The following is a 15095-nucleotide window of genomic DNA, read 5'->3' as shown; positions in this document are numbered from 1 at the left end:
CAGGGTCCTGGGATACAGCCCTACATGGGGCTCCCTACTCAGTGGGAAGCCTGCTTCTCCTTCTCCCTCTGCTTCTCCCCCCTGCTTGTTCTCTGTGTGTCATAAATAAATAAATAAATAAATAAATAAATAAATAAATAAATAAATAAATACAAACTTGTAAAAAAAAAATAAGTTATTTTCTTCCAACTCTAAGTTTCACAGGAAAATAGAAGGCTGGTTGGGTACTCCAGAACTTCAACAAGGACCCCTCTTTCTATGTGTTCCACTATTTTCTCTTTTAAGTTTTATCTGGTCAATTCTAGTACACAAGTAAGGATTAGTCATAGAGACACATATCCAGCTTCCTATCTTAAGACCTATGAACGTATAATGCCTTTATTTTTTTAAAGATTTTATTTATTTATTATTGAGAGACAGAGACAGAGAGAGAGGCAGAGGGAGAAGGAGGCTCTATGCAGGGAGCCTGACTTGGGACTCTATCCTGGGCATTCCAGGATCACACCCTGGCCCAAAGGCAGGCACCACACCACTGAGCCACCTAGGGATCCCAGGTATAATGTTTTTATAATGTATAAAGTTTTGAGCCTTCAAAACTTTCACAAATGACTTTATCTATATTTTTATGTATGAATATCTTAACTATTTAAAGATATCCTGAAGTGTACTGATCATATTTCATCTTTCTCTTACATAGGCCCAAATATGAAATGATCTACTATATACATCTCAAAAACTAGAGAGAAGAAAGTGAATAATTCCTTAACTAAGCTAAATATCTCTGATTCTTTTATTACCTCTTTTGCAGGGTGCTGTAAGGGGATCTTTGTGGTAATGGAATACTTCCATACCTTGATTATGGTGATAAACTGCACGAATCTACACTTGAGGTAAAAATGACATAAAATTTTATATACATGTTATACTAAAGTCTATTTCTTGGTTTTAATACTGCATCATAGTCAAATCAGATGCTATCAGTGGGAGAAACCATAAAGAGGACACAGGACCTTTCTGTTCTAGCTGTGCATGTTCCTATATATCTACAGTTCCAAAATAAAAAGTAAAAAAAAAAAAAAAAAAAAAAAAAGGAGAGAAGCATCTCACAGAAATCATATCTCAATGCCAGGAGTGTAGGAGAAAAATAGATGAATAAAGAAGAATGTTTTTCCTGCAAATTAAGATATCAAGGTAGGCAGGTACCAGGAAACCAAGTAAACCAAAGTAGGTAGACAATAGCAAATAATTTGAGTATTTGATAGTGTATAATAAGCTTATTGGGACTAAACATGCTGTGAACATGACAAACTATCTATCTGTATCTGAACTTATATCCTTTCATTGGGTCTGAAAATACATTTGACAGACCTACTACAAGCAAGAAATTATCTCAACGTCTTGAGTTTTATTTTAAAAATCAAGTGTTTTGCACCAATGTCATATTCACATTCGTTTATGTTTTTAGACATTTAATTTACCAGTTAAATTACTTAACTACTTTGAAAATTAGTAAAGGGAAACTTCATTTAAAATGGAGTCAGGGAGCCTTTAAGGGAGAGTTCTCACGCAAAACTTCCCATCAAATTCCTGAGCAAAAGGAAGTTCACTTTACAACCCTAGCAGGAAAAAGGAAGATTTCCTCCTTGCCCAGCAACAGCCTAGCCCATGACAAACTGCCACAACTCAGCCAATGAGAAACCAGCACTACCCTGAACTCTTGCTTTTCTCCAGCAGGCTTTTGTTCAAAGCAGTCCCTCCCAACTTCCTCCCATTTTCTCTATAAAATAACAGTTACTCTGCCTATGTCCTCTAGACTTGCCCATGGTTTGCCATCACTTTTGTGTCCTAAATTGCAATTCCTCTGCTATTCCCAAATAAATTCATTTTGCTGGTAAAAATAACTGGCCATTTTATTTTTAAGGTTAACACTTCCTTGCAAAAAAAAGAAAAGTAGTAAATCTGACATTCATAGAAGATAGCCATATTTATTCTGTGATTTGGAACCCTCCAACACAACTCACAGTATCACAACTAGAGGATTATCATTTTATTTTCCAGTTACAAGGTCATGATTTACAAATCATTTTGGCTGGTCAATTCAGAAATAGCCACTAGACCCCTGTTGACTAAGCCATCTTCTGGAAAATTCTTAGGAGAAACTGTTTGCAATCATTTCAGCTATGACTTCCTAAAAATGGGCTTATCCTAGGAGCCATGTACCTCCGGCAAACAGCCTCTCCAGGGAAACAACATTCACACACTGTCTCATTTCAACAAGAAGCGGTAAAGCCTTGAGGCATTTTCACAAACATACACACATAAGAGTAGGCTTCCTGCATAATTAGCTTAAAAATACCTAGTTCTTATCTTAAAGTTTTCTGGGAATGTAACAAAATTAAGTTTAGGGAAAGGGTCCAAGACTGTAAGACTCCTTTAGTCATTCCCAATCAGATTCACATCACTTGAGAAGGTCGGATAAAGGAAGCTTTTATCACCTAAATGCAATTTAAAATCTCAAGCTGACTTCTTCAACCAGCATTTCAAAAAAGTATTACAATGCACCAGAAGGTATTTACTTTGGTTTGAACACAGTCTAAGAGTTCTGAAGCCTGGCAGGAAATATGTTTCAGGTTTTGTTAAACACACACACACACACACACACACACACACACACACCTGAATGGTCCCCTCTGGTAGCTAAGCTTTAAGTAAGTGCTTCTTAAAACCAGGAGATGCCCAAAAAGTTGTCAAATCACTGAATAATGTGTTAAGTTGACAAAACAAAACAAGGCAAAAAAAATTATTACTTAGAGAGTAAGATTTGTTAAAAGTGTTTCTATTTCCTGTGTTTTCTCCAGTTTCTAAGTGTAAAAAGATAAATTCAAAGTACATTTAAAACTGCATTACTTGAGGGGTTCCTGGGTGACTCAGATGGTTAAGGGTCTGACTTCAGCTCAGATCATAATCCCAGGGTTCTGGGATGCCTGAGTGGCTCAGCGGTTGAGTGTCTGCCTTTGGCTCCAGGCGTGATCCCAGAGCCCTGGGAACGAGTCCCACGTCGGGCTCCCTGCATGGAGCCTGCTTCTCCCACTGCCTGTGTCTCTGCCTCTCTCTCTCTCTCTCTCTGAGTGTGTCTCTCATAAATAAATAAATAGAATCTTTAAAAATAAATAATCCCAGGGTTCTGGGATGGAGCCCCACATCAGGCTCCCTTGCTCGGCAAGGCTCCCTTCCTCTCCCGTCCTCAAGCTATCCCTCTCTCAAATACATAAATAAAATTAAAAAAAAAAAAAAAGAATGCATCCTTTGAGGTTATTTTATCACCAATGATAACTGGACACAATGCACAGGAATAAGCATAGCACATACAGAGTCATAAATTTACCAATAAATAAGGCTGGAACAATTTAATAAATAAAATTTTATAACTGAACAAGTTAATAAGCATATGTCACAGTTGTAAAAAAAAAAGCCTTCTCTAATATAGAAAACATTGATAGGTGGTATTATATATAATGGAAAAAGTCAAAAGTATAGAATTTTCACTGTTTTTAAAGGATTCGTGGATCTTCTAAAGTTTTTAATGACTAAACATGTAAAAAATAAAATATCTGTGACATATTCCTAAACAAACCATACTTTGGTAATTAATATCAAGAGCATAAATTCCCATAATCATTAAAGCTTAACTTTTTAAACATTGAAACCATACTTAGAAACAAGTAGTTAGGGAAAATCATGCTGAGCTCAAAATATTAGGTTTCTATGCAAGACAAATCACCTTTCTTATCTGAACTGCTCAGATCAAAATGTCAAAACAATTAAATTACAATTTTGTCTGACATCAATATCCTATGCAACAGTGCAAAACAGACAAGCCTGATTTCAAGCATACCATTTGCTTTTAAATGGCAAACAAATTGAGCAATGAATCAAATTTTGCAAAAGAAAACATGAGACAATATGCCAGATCACAGAGGTCAAGGAATTCATCAAGACTCACTTTCTTTTCTTTTCTTTTTTTTAAGATTTTATTTATTTATTCATGAGAGACACAAACACACAGAGAGAGAGAGAGAGAGAGAGAGAGAGAGAGAGAGGCAGAGACACAGGTAGAGGGAGAAGCAGGCTCCACACAGGGAGCCCGACATAGAACTCGATCCCAGGTCCCCAGGATCAGGCCCTGGGCTGAAGGCAATGCTAAACCGCTGAGCCACCTGGGCTGCCCAAGACTCACTTTCTATGTAACTGTATGTTTTTCAAGGAGAAAAATTACCTATTCCTTCATACAAATACAAAAATAGACATAAGAACAGATATTTAACTGCCTATACACCAAATAGGACTATAAATCACATATTTCTTAAAATCACATTGATTTTATAACTAGGTGTGTATGCTTCTATTTATGTGTATACATATCCATATATGTGTTTATGTGGGCGTAGTGAGAAAAAAGGAGAGCATGAATGTTTATCTTAACAAATTTCATTCTTCTATGTTGCTATCTTATCCATTTCTTTGAATGTACCATGTAAAAAATTATATACAATCAGATTTTGAGCTGTAAGAAGTACTAAAATGATCCTGAGCTACCTCTTCACTTTTCAGTAAAGAAAAAAAAAAAAACAAACCTTAAAGACAAAAGAAGACATGGGCACAGACACAAAAGCTATCTGGGAACCGAACTGAGACTAGAACTCTGGGCTCCTAACTTCTAATTTTTTGCACCAAATAATCATGTCATATATCAAACGTCTGAACTCCTAAAAACTGATAAATATGGTCAGAAGAAACAATAATTTGCTTCTATTGTTCTATTTTATATTTACTTAATTTAATTTTTTTAATTTACTTAATTTTAAAGTATTCTTTCAAAAAAAAGGCCTAATGAGAAAATGATGACATACTAGAATTTTCTCTCCAGGCACATTTCATATTCTTCAATGGGTAATGTACATTCAGGATTAGTCAGACTCTTACAGGCTTTACACATATATATGTGTATATATATATATATATATATATGTATATATATATATATAATCACAATGTAGGACTTTAATTGCAAATCATTGATTTATTAATTAATTTCCATCCTCTCACTGGCTAAAATTCTTTTCATATATATTTTTCCTATGTATCTAAAAAGAATGTAGCATTATAGTCAAGGATATGGACGATCTAACATGACCGCCTGGTCCACTACTACTATGTAACCCTGGGCAAGTTACTCACCCATTTATGGTTAGTTTAATTTTTGAACTATTAAGACCTATCTGATAGGGCTTCAGGGAAAACTAAATGTGTCAGTACATACTAACCAAAACAACACTTACTAGCTCTTAGTAAATGCTCAAAAAATATTAGCTATTATTGCTCATTTTGGGTTCGCTAATAGAGTAACATATTGCAACTAAAGGAACCTCAGAGATCACATAGAATAGGGTTTCTCAAACATTTTATAAAAGACCAGAGGGTAAATATTTGAGCCTTCTCAAGCCACAGCATCTCTGTCTCTACTATGTCTCTCTACTCTATGACAAATACAGACACAGATAATAAACTGATAGATGTAGTTGTGTTCCAAAAGACTTTACTTATAAAAACAGGTGGCAGGCTGGGTTTGCCCTGAGGGCTGTAGTAATGCAGCCCCCTGATATAGAGAAACACCACGCTCTACTGAGAAAATGAAGACTAGAGAGATCAAACGAGTAACAGAAATTTGCCCTGCAAGCCAGTGGCAGGTACAGAACTACAACCAACCACAATTCAGGTCAACTGTCTTTTTACCTATCCATGTACATGAGGCTCCATGAAGTCTTCATATTCTGATCTACAAATAGAAACAATCTCTCCATTTTCTACTCTCTCACAACACACAAGATCAACAGAAAACTGACAGATTTTTAAGGGTGATGAATACATTGGGATCATTATACTATTCCTACTTTTCAGTGTCTGACAATTTCCACAATAATTTTTTTTAAAAACCTCTCAAGGCATTTATCAATTTTCTTAGAATATTTGTGTACACTATTCCAGTTTCTTCTCTACTGGATATGGTAATTTGAAGGCAGGGATTATGTCATTTGCATCTTGGTGTCACCATCTCCTGCCAAGACCTCATACAGAATCCTGTTTTATAATCAGAATTCAATTTAAAAAATGGTCCCTAAATAAGTGATGGAAAGTTGTCTCAAACAAGTACTGTTTCCAACTCCAACAATTCTCTCCATCTTGTCAAACTGCTCAATATCCATTGGCAATGTTGTCAAAATGCTATCTTGCCCTATATCCGATTTGTTGCCAATCCAATCTCATTATTATTTTCAAAATCCAGCCTGAACTCTATTTCTAGCCAACATCTCCTTCCAGGTCTAACACCACCTATCCATAAGGAGAGTCACCACCAGCAACAATACTGCTCTCCATTAGGTCACACTTGGTACTTACGAATTTAAGCATCTGTTTGATATGATGGTAATACCCTTAGAACTGCACTGTAGTCATCTAACAGCACTAGAGGTAAAGTGCACTTTTTACCTTCCTCATCACAGCCTTTCGCAGATTTTGTGATATGTTCTTGCTTTCCTTATTTCTTCCTTCACTGTATGCAGCTCACGTCTATGCTATAATCTCAACTTTCTTTCCGAGTCTTCTCCTGAACAGAACTCAACGCTGAAATTCCCCTTCTTCTTTCCTCAACAAACACATTATTTCTTCGCTTAAAGAAATTTTCGGGATCTCAAAGTATATGCTCACCAAATATACCACCAACCAAATGGGGAGAAAGGATAACATTTCCCACAAACTTCTAATGTACCACAACTGTCTGCCACTCATCACAATGAGAAACGAGAAGTGATCCAAAGAGAACATCTACACACATCCCCACTTGCATCTCTGTCCACAGGTTTCCTTCTCTGTTATTACTACTGATAAGTAGCCCATCCTATTAGGAGATAGCTCTCCTGCTGCATCTTCTCTAATAGGAGAACTATCCTTCTTTCTCCTGCATCATCAGTTTCCCAGGTCTATGGGCTCTTTGTCATCAGCATAACAACGTACCACTGTTTCACACATCTTTAAAACTGTCTAGCATATAGCCCTCCAACGAATCTTCTATTTCTCTATCTTTTCATTCGAAATCTTCAAAGGATGTATATGATCACCCCTTCAATTTTTTTTCTACTTTTCAAACATTCCAAAAAAGCTTTCACCACCCAACACTCCATGGAAAGAGCTATCATCAATGTCATCAATGATTTCCTTGGCTAAGTCAATTTTCAACCTTCATCCTTAAAACAGGTAGCGAGTGCCCTAATTCTTCAAACACTTCCTCTACTTGGCTTCCAGGATCCTACATTCTCCAGCTCTTCCAATTACCAAGCATATAGCTCATTTTTAGAATCCTTGAATGGTTCTTTCTTGTCTCACCTGTGGCAGTACCTCGAGGCTCAGTCTTTGGTCCTCTTCAATTTTCTAATTCCATACATTTTTAATGAATTTATCCAATCTCTTCACTTTTTAAATCAGTTATTTCCTGAAGAATCCCAAATGTATATCATTAGCCTTTCAGACTACCTGCTGGTCCTCACTTAGATTTTTAAATGCATCTAACCCTTAATGTGTTCAGATTCAAATTCTTAATCCCCATCATATCTTTCTCCCGCTATCTTCCCATCTCAGTAAACGGAAATCTATATTTTCCATTGCTTAGGTAATTAAGTTCTCCTAAATTTCTTTTGCTTTCATACTTCATACCCAATCTGTCAGCAAATCCTATGGATTGCACCATCAAAATACATCCAGAATCTGAACTTGTCACCACCTTCACTGTCACCATCCTAGTCTGATCTACCATCATCTGCACATGGATTATTATAATAGCCTAACTGGCACCCTTGCCTTCTTCCTTCACTGTTCTCAACGTAGCAGAAGAGTAATGGTTTTAATGGTTAAATAGTTGTCAGCTCTGATGAAAACACTTCAAAAGCTTCCCCTATCACTCCGAGTAAAATCTAGAGTCATTACAAACAGTAGCTCACTAGACCATTAGTACAACGTAGCCTCTATTTCATTGACGACCACATACCCTAAATCCTTCCCTCCTCCACTCTACTCCACCCACACTGGCTTCTTTGCTGACCTTTGAACACACCCATATGTAGGGCTTCTGCATTCTCTCTTCTGTCCACCTAGAAAACTCTTGCCCCAAATATCACATGGCTGACTCCTTCACCTGTTCTAAGTCTACTGAAAGGTCTCCTTCTCTGGAGGCCTTCCCTTACAGTCCTATTTCAAACCACTGAACACACACATCACACACACACATATCCTTTCTCCATAGCACTTGTTATAGTACCACAACATACTGTCTCCCTCCACTAGCATGTGTATTCCAAAAAGGTAGTGCTTTATTCCAGTCCCAAAACAATGCCTGGCACACATCAAGCATTTGATAAATTTGGTGACTTAATGAATAAATAAGTATTGAGGTCTCTATGTGAATTTGATGCTTTTGTAAGTAATAAATTGATCATTTCCCATCCTTGTGGGTCCTGTAAAGTCTACAGTACTCTTTGGATGGTACCAGGAATACATGAGATCCCTCCTCTGAAGAGTTACTTTCGTATTTCCCAGAAGTCCAGAGAGCAGAAATGACTGCCAATGACAGGGGAGAAAAAGCTCTGAGTTGTTTCAGGTGAAAGTACTGCTGAACGAGCTCCTCCTTCTAGTAAGCATCCTTAGGAAGGTTTAAAGAAATGGGGAAAATCCTACTCAAACATCAAAGCCAGTTTAAAACCCAGCCCTTCCCTTAATTTTTCTTTCCTTCCCCCCCGCCCCCCATTCACCCAGAACACTTAGTACTGCAGTGGCAGGACTCATCACGGTCCCTTCTCCTGGACATAGGGTCTCTGCTGTCGGACAAGCACTGACCCTCGTTTGTGTCTGAACCCGTCACCCACTATCCATGACCGGCGTTCAAAGAACACCCCCTGGATGGGACTGACTGGAGACAGTAGACGGCACAGGAACCCGTACCAGCGCTGCTTGTTTGTCAAGACCTAGTCCGTCAGCAAGCAGCACCATCTGGGCGTCCGGTTTCTGGCACGAGGTTAGGGGACGCATGCAGGCCCCGCATCTATTAATCGCTGTGCTCTGGGCGCACGAGCAACAGCGAGCACCGAGGCAAGCAAGGACGAAAGGACACCGTGGCATACTTGGTATCCTAGCAACGAGGAACAGAAGCACACTGCCCGTGTACTTGGTATCCTAACAGCAGGAACAGAAGCACACTGCGCGTGTACTTGGTATCCTAACACAGCGCACTTACTTCGTATTCTAACAGCAGAACAGAAGCACACTGCGCGTGTACTTGGTATCCTAACATAGCCCGCGTACTTGGTATTCTAACAGCAAGGAAGAGAAGCACACTGCCAGTGTACTTGGTATCCTAACACAGGGCATGTACTTGGTATCCTATAGCGAGGACCAGAAGCACACTGCACGTGTACTTGGTATCCTAACACAGCCCAGGTACTTGGTATCCTATCAGCGAGGAACAGAAGCACACTGCGCATGTGCTTGGTATCCTAACAGCTAGGACCAGAAGCACACTGCCCGCGTACCTGGTATCTTAACAGTGAGGACCAGAAGCACACTGCGCATGTACTTGGTATCCTAACAGTGAGGACCAGAAACACACTGCCCGTATACTTGGTATCCTAACACAGCCCGGTACTTGGTATTCTATCAGCGAGGAACAGAAGCACACTGCGCATGTGCTTGGTATCCTATAGCGAGGAACAGAAGCACACTGCGCATGTACTTGGTATCCTAACAGAGCCCGAGTACTTGGTATTCTAACAGCGAGAAACAGAAGCGCACTGCGCATGTACTCAGTATCCTAACAGCGAGGACCAGAAACACACTGCGCATGTGCTTGGTATCCTAACAGCGAAGACCAGAAGCACACTGCGCGTGTACTTGGTATCCTAACACAGCCCGGGTACTTGGTATCCTATCAGCGAGGAACAGAAGCACACTGCGCATGTGCTTGGTATCCTAACAGCTAGGACCAGAAGCACACTGCCCGCGTACCTGGTATCTTAACAGTGAGGACCAGAAGCACACTGCGCATGTACTTGGTATCCTAACAGTGAGGACCAGAAACACACTGCCCGTATACTTGGTATCCTAACACAGCCCGGTACTTGGTATTCTATCAGCGAGGAACAGAAGCACACTGCGCATGTACTCAGTATCCTAACAGCGAGGACCAGAAACACACTGCGCATGTGCTTGGTATCCTAACAGCGAAGACCAGAAGCACACTGCGCGTGTACTTGGTATCCTATCAGCGAGGAACAGAAGCACACTGCGCATGTCCTTGGTATCCTAACAGCGAGGACCAGAAGCACATTGCCCGTGTACTTGGTATCCTAACACAGCGTGGGTACTCGGTATCCTAACAGGAGGACCAGAAGCACACTGCGTGGTACTTGGTATCCTAACACAGCCCGGGTATTTGGCATCCTAACAGCGAGGACCAGAAGCACACTGCGCATGTACCCGGTATCCTAACAGAAGGACCAGAAGCACACTGCCCGTGTGCTTGGTATCCTAACAGCGAGGACCAGAAGCACACTGCGCATGTGCTTGGTATCCTAACAGAGCGTGGGTACTCGGTATCCTAACACAGCCCGGGTACTGGGTATCCCAACAGCAGGAACAGAGAACCCAGAGGATGAGCGGGGCTCCTAGAGGTGGGGGGGGCGGTGTGGGGACGACCAAGGGCCCCGGCCGGGCGGGGCAGACGTGTGCGGAGGCCGCCCTGGGGCAGGAGGCGGCTCGGCCGCTCTTTCCGCACTTTGTCGGGGACTCCCTCGGGGAAGCCCGCGGCGCGGTGGCGGGGCCGAGCGTCCGGGGCCGGCGGGGGGCGGCGCCGGGCTCCCCCTGCGTCCCGCTGCCGAGCGGCCGGGTGCGCGCAGGTGCGAGCGGGCGGGAGGGCGCGGGGACGGGGACGGGGACGGGGACGGGGACGGGGCCCCGGGACCGGGCAGGGGTGCGGCGGCGCCGGCCTGCGCGGAGGGAGGGGGCGGGGGGAGGGGGCCGCTCGGCCGACGGGCGCGGCGGAGCGCAGGGCGCGAGCACGGAGCCGGGCCGGGCCGGGGCGGGGGCGGGCGGGCGCGGGCGGGCGAGGCGCGGGGGCAGCGCGTTACCTGAGCGGCGCGGGCGGGCGGGCGGGTGTCGGCGCGGCCGCGGGCCGGGCGCGGGCGGGTTTTCAGCAGCCGTAAAGCGGGCGGCGAGCGCGAGCCCGCGGAGCCCTGGCGGCCGGGCGGGCGGGGGCCGCGCTGACTCACACGCCCCGGCCCGGCCCGGCCCGGCCGCACCGCCCCGCCGCCCGCACCCGGCTCGCGGCCCGGGGGGGACGCCGGGACCCCGCTGCTCCCCGTGCAGCCGGCCCCGACTTTGCAAAGGCCCCCCGAGTCCACTAAAACTTTCTAAAAGTTGCATTTCGGAAGCCCGTCACCCCTGCAGCCGGAGGCGGGGCGTGCAGCCCTTGCACGGGTGCCCCCCTCCCGCCCCGGGAACCCGGGGGTCCCGTCGGAAGATGCACGCGCCCCAGGCCTGGAGGAGCCCGCAGCAGCCGCCTGCGGGGAGGAAGCGACAAACGAGGCAAGGACTCGTGCAGGCGGCGTCAATCAGACGGATGTCCCCATGGAAGAAGAAGTGGAGCCTCCAAAAAATATATAAACCAAGCCAAGAGAACAAAGAGAAAAAGAAGGAGGGGGAAAAAAAAGAAAAAAAGAAAACTAGGTGCAGCGACCCAAAATCTGAAGCTTTATGGGGAACGGGTGGAGGAGGGTGTTTATTTGCTGCTTAGAAAACCATGACAAAGTCCCTCTGCTGAGCGAGATTTGGAAGAAAAAAGAAAAAAAAATTTTTTTTTTTTTAAACAGATGAACAAGCGTCCAAAAATGAGCCTCAAATGAGGAGGCTTCGGTCCCGTGAAGGAGACTTGGCAGTTGTGCAAAATGAGGAGCCTCCCTCCGTCCTCCGTCCTGCGGAGTCTGGTCCCCTGAGATGCTCCCGCACCGTGCACTGGGGTGCAAGGAATCTGGGTGAAGACGGAGCCCTGAGCTTGCACACAAAGGCCCGCCTAGTCTCTTAACCCAGGAGTATCCACCCACCGTGAGCTTCCAGTCAGACATCACACACCAAGCACCCGTTTCTCCCACTTTCCATCTCCCTCCCCTTTGTTTCTGCTTTCAGTGTATTTCTTTTTATCTCCTTGCTTTCTATCACTTTTGTACCATGGAACCGCCCAGGGGAAACGTGGTTTTAATTAATACCCAGGCATGGAAGGAATGCTAGCTAGGCCTCTCTGAGTAGGGTCAAACTTTTTGAAAGAAAGGTTTTTCGGTTGAAGTTTTAATGAGACCAAGGGTAAGTTGGCAGATGTGAAATCAGAAGTTGTTCTAGACGGACAAGAAAAAGGATTGAAATGAAAGAGAATGAAATAGGAAGCAGAAACTGTTCCATCCCCTAATTACCGTAAGCACCGAAGACCAGAGGAAGCTTTTCTCTAGCAGATGGAGAAAACTGGGTGCCTTGCTTTACCACCCAGCCTTTCAAATAGAAACAAAGGAAGGAAAAAAGAGAAGTGTAAAACAAAACAAAACAAAAAACTCTATCAGATTCTTGAAATTATTTTGTAGGCGGCCTCCTGCAGGGTAAAAGACTTGGAGGTGCGTCCTTCAGGGGAAAAATACTAGCAAAATATTTGAGGGGATTAATTTCTGCAAGAATTGGGGAAAACTCTAAGTAAGATAAGAATCCCACTCTCTTTTGTTTCAGTTTTGCTAAGCATTCAGGCTGAGGCAAACATGATCGTTAAACCTTTATTAATGTGAAACAAAGAGATAAAATCTTAAATGGTGTGAAGCCCATAAACTAAAAGAAGCAAGAAAACTAGACCGAGGCCCAGAAGATAGAGAGATGAGGAAGCTTTCCTAAGGGGAACCTTTGAACTTTTGGCTGAAATATGAATGTTTGTGCTTTAGATAAATGGGAAATGCAAACTAAAGCTGGAAACCAAAAAGATCTGGTTAGTTCAAATAAAAAAGCTTACCTTGCCTGAAATGTTTTGGTCCCAGAAGATAATTACGTTCATTTTAGGTAGAGACAAAGACTCACCACCTGATTTGTATCCCCATTAATATCTCAATCACCAAATCTACTTAAATATACTTTTTAGTAGGACTCACGGCCCGTTGTGAATCAAACCTTAGCTCATGGGCCTGTGAGCATTTTGTGAATTTATCCAAAGGTGGATTTTGACTAATAAGTGTTTGCTTTTAAAACTCTTTAAAGCCATCATTAATTAATGTTGATAATGTAAAGCACAGAGAGAAACCTGTTTTTTAATGTTTTATAGATAAAACAGGTTATTATATCAATTGGACATTACAAGTTCCTTTTACGCAATAGAATTTAACCTTGCTGTGCTAATATGATTTTTATTTAAGATTTCGTAGAAGATTATATTGGAAAGGATTATTTGGGCTGGAAAAGACAATGCTGTTCCTTCTAACTTAAAACCTCACCGTAGTGAAGATTTCATGCCACATTCCAAACACTTACATTACCTGTTGCTAAATCACTGCATAACAGAAGCAAGCAATAGTTAAACAGCCTCAACAAATTTAGTTTTGGAAACTAATTTCAGGCATGCTCCTGCAGACTATATCAAAGTTGAAGTGAGATTCTCGAGCCAAATTTGAGCTTTAGCTGTGAACATTGTGTTACAAGATTGCTCGCTAATCCAGCTCAACGAGGCAGGACAATCTTAAAGATACAGATCTTTGTCCTCTTTTGTTAACAACAACCTATAAGTATTTATGAAGTCTATTGTACATATTTTAGAAGAGGTCTACTTGAAATTATTCAAATCTATAGCACTCTGATCTTTTCTACAGATTTGAGGTGGGTTGAAGAGTGATTAGTTACGCTTTTGGAAAATGTCACAACTGCAGATTCTCAGGTAAGTAAAATTTTCATTGGAAAAATAACCAATTGTAGGAAATAAGCATTCACATACATTTCTTATTATTACCAGCCCCTACAGAGAACACTTTAATAGCAAAATTAAAACAAAATTATATTCTCCTGGAACCAGCAAATGACTTTTGAGAATTGATTCTACAGAAACAACACATGTACGACATTATTCATTATAACAACAAAAGTTTGGAAATAACATAAAAGTCCACCTATTGGAGACTAGTTAAATTAATTATAGTACATTCATCTGGGATGTACTACATGCAACTGTAGTTGTAGTGGGAGAAAAATAGAATGAACTTTCTGTAAACAGTTTTGAGAAATATGAGATATACAAGGTGTACAAAAAACAAAGTACAGAATAATGTGTAAAATAAGAGGAGATATGTTTATGTTTTTTGTACATGCATAAATTGAGGGGAACATAAGAAACTAACAATAGTAGTTACATAAAGGGGTGCTCAAATGTATCGATTGGACTGAGGAACAGGGGCAAAGGAGACTTCATTGCATAATTTTGTTTTGTTTTCTTTTCCGTTGGAAGGCCATCTTAGTATATCACCTTTTTGAAAATTAATTTATTTCTTTAGACTTTTTAAAGTAATCTCTACACATAACACAGGACTTGAACTCATGACCCCAAGATCAAGAGTTGCATGCTCTTCTGAGCAAACCACGTGCCCCTGAAAATTAATTTTTTTTTAAATATATATATATTTTTTAAATTTTTATTTATTTATGATAGTCACAGAGAGAGAGAGAGAGAGAGAGACAGAGACACAGGCAGAGGGAGAAGCAGGCTCCATGCACCGGGAGCCTGATGTGGGATTTGATCCCGGGTCTCCAGGATCACGCCCTGGGCCAAAGGCAGGCGCCAAACCGCTGTGCCACCCAGGGATCCCTGAAAATTAATTTTTAAACGGGAAAACAAATATCAGATAGTACCCATTAGGTGTAAAGACTTAAAGTTTGAAAACTTATTCTGAAGTTGAATAATCTCCCTGTCATTACTCCAAAAGTAC

General features: G+C 41.9%; 1 protein-coding gene and 1 long non-coding RNA gene across 2 annotated transcripts in view; one reads left to right on the top strand and one right to left on the bottom strand.

Annotated features, from left to right (window-relative positions):
* NAALADL2 (N-acetylated alpha-linked acidic dipeptidase like 2) overlaps window positions 1–11261 on the bottom strand; it is a 1263364-nt gene extending 1252103 nt beyond the window's left edge. Inside the window, exon 1 of the mRNA XM_077880384.1 lies at window positions 11229–11261. The gene's annotated coding sequence lies outside the window, so the exon portion shown is untranslated. The remainder of the gene's footprint in view (window positions 1–11228) is intronic.
* LOC144302737 (uncharacterized) lies at window positions 10541–13152 on the top strand. The gene is made up of 2 exons (XR_013369766.1): window positions 10541–10772; window positions 11970–13152. It is a non-coding gene; the product is annotated as an uncharacterized LOC144302737 (long non-coding RNA).
* Window positions 13153–15095: the final 1943 nt, after the last annotated feature.

Source organism: Canis aureus, chromosome 31 (genome assembly GCF_053574225.1).
Source record: "Canis aureus isolate CA01 chromosome 31, VMU_Caureus_v.1.0, whole genome shotgun sequence".
Classification (NCBI taxonomy): Eukaryota; Metazoa; Chordata; class Mammalia; order Carnivora; family Canidae; genus Canis; species Canis aureus.
The sequence above is the reverse complement of the archived record's forward strand: the minus strand, read 5'-3'. Positions and strand labels throughout refer to the sequence as shown.